Here is a 2,444-nt window from a genome sequence, read left to right as displayed (position 1 = left end):
AACATTTGGACACATTTTAGGGGGAGTTTAATGTAAGCACAAAAATGTAGCTGACAAAATACATTGCTAAGTTACTAGGCTAGGTGTGTATGGGCCCAGGATAGCACGCTGGGGAGGTTAGTGAAGGAAAATATGCATGTAGGCCAAAAAAGGAGCAGGAAAAGCTTACAGCATGCATGAGGACAAAGAGGACATTCACAGCATATTACAATAATGTTCATTATGGAATCAAGAAATTAATACAATACATTAGCAAACATTAAATACATAGAATATGATGTTAAAGGCAAAAACTTACCGAATATAGTCCTTCTGCAGGACTTGAATAATGGCTGAGCAGGTGTCTGGAATAATGAGTCCCAGAGAACTTCTACTAACACAAAATTAGCAGAAGGAGCCCAAAGGGTGGCGCCTGCCAATTGAACTTTCTCTTTATCGGCTCGTAGTAAGTCTACTACATCAGTACGTTCGTGTTTGTTGGCCGACAATTGTGTACCATTTGTATGCAAGACAAAATCCAGGCACACGCCCTTCGGACAAAAGTCAGACGCTTTGTCTGCGGAAAATCAGATTGTGTGTATGAGGCTTAAGGAGTCTGCTCGCTATCTGATGTGTCTCCCCTCCTGGACGGCAGCCTGTTTCAGCACGGTGTCAGTGCACCAAAGCTGTCCCCTCCTCCTTCTTCTTTACACACAGAGGAGGAGGAGGGAGAGCAGGGACATGCACTGATTTCAGGTCTGTACAAAGTTTCCTATGCTCTGTAGATGGACAGGGGAGGGGGAAAGAGTGACTGGGAAGGAGAACAACCTTTAAAAATGTGTTGTTATTGGGGGGTTAGGAGGATATGTGCTGGGGGGCACTTTGGCAGGGGAAAGGACTAATGCTAGAAGTGTGGGTTGGCTTTTAAATCTGACAAGCCCATTTTGCCTGTGGATCAGGAATGCACCCGATTATGCATGTGGAATTGCTTGCCTCTTAAAAGTGATCTGCGATGGATCGCTTTTCAGAGGACAGTAGGTGAGAAGGTGTTATGTGGCCTCCTCACTATATGCTTGGGGCACTATTCCTCCCACTGATGCAAATGATGGGGCACTATTCCTCCCTCTAACACCAACAATGGGGCACTATTCCTCCCACTGACACCAACTATGGGGCACTATTCCTCCCATTGACACCAACAATGGGGCACTATTCCTCCCACTGCTACCAATGATGGGGCACTATTTCTCCCACTAATGATGGGGCACTATTTCTCCCACTGACACCATTCATGGGGTACTTTTCGTCCCACTGACCCCCCTTATACCAAAGAGGGGACACTGTTTACTTTCAGTGACACCGGGACATTTTCTACTCCTGCTGGCCACAGTCTGGCCCCCCCTAAAGTTTGAAGAACAGTAAACTGGTCCTTTGTTTATAAAGTTTGGAGACCCCTGCTCTACTGTCTAAATTTGTTCATGCCTCTAAATATATGTATGCACTTTCTGTCCCTGGTTGTTAGCTTGGAAGCCCCAGAAGGAGGAGGTGGAGAGAGAGAGAGAGAATGTCTCTGCTACATGTCCTGTCCATGGCTCTGGACCAAAAGAGACTATTATACACAACTACGGTGGGACTAATGCGTAGAGTAGATAGGCTGACAATTCAGACAAAAATTCGGACTGAAATTGGACCTGAACCGGGGAACGGGGATGCACCGGACCCCTGCAGCGAGCCGCTCTGTGCCGCAGTGTGAACCCAGCCTAAAATTTTTTCAAACACTTTGAAATTAACGTGCTGTGAGAGAAATACAGGGGCTGCCACCGAGTATTTTGTTTTGCTGACGTTCAAATGGGTGAGGTTAGACACAAGTTATGATGATCTGAAAAGTCGGAGAAATCTTCCTACTTGTTTTGGGTCAGGGACTGAAGAAGAACAAAGGTCATCCTGATATAGAAAGCCAACTAGCAGTTTTTAAAAGCAGAGGTCAATATTAGCAGCCTCCATGTCTTCACACCATGGTGGACAAATAAAATGGAACTCAGAAGCCAGACTGTCCAGGAGCCCACAGAATTTCTTTTAGAAGCCACCTCCATTGATAACTGGAGAAAACCTCAAAAATTATGTGCAGCTGTAATTTTTAAGGAGCATTGGTTACCTGGCTCCTAGGACTTGTCCTGCCTTATTTCACGATAGGTTTCCTTTGAACTTCCTGATCACTGTGATTGGCTGTCACATGATAGAAAGCCCATCCTGTTGGCTCCCAATCATAAACAGATGAGGAGCTGTCTGTGAAACCCTGGCCACAAAAAGCACTTATGTGGGCATTAAGGTCCACCCTCCTTGCTCCTGCACCTATGTATTACGTGATCGGTAAGAACTTACTCTTCAGTTTCCCATTGTGTCTGTTGTGGCTACTTGGCCTTGCCAGAGTCAGATCATTCACAAGGCATCCTAGGTGGGAGCTT

Source organism: Aquarana catesbeiana, linkage group LG09 (genome assembly GCF_042186555.1).
Source record: "Aquarana catesbeiana isolate 2022-GZ linkage group LG09, ASM4218655v1, whole genome shotgun sequence".
Taxonomy (NCBI): Eukaryota; Metazoa; Chordata; class Amphibia; order Anura; family Ranidae; genus Aquarana; species Aquarana catesbeiana.
Note: the sequence above shows the minus strand (reverse complement) of the source record.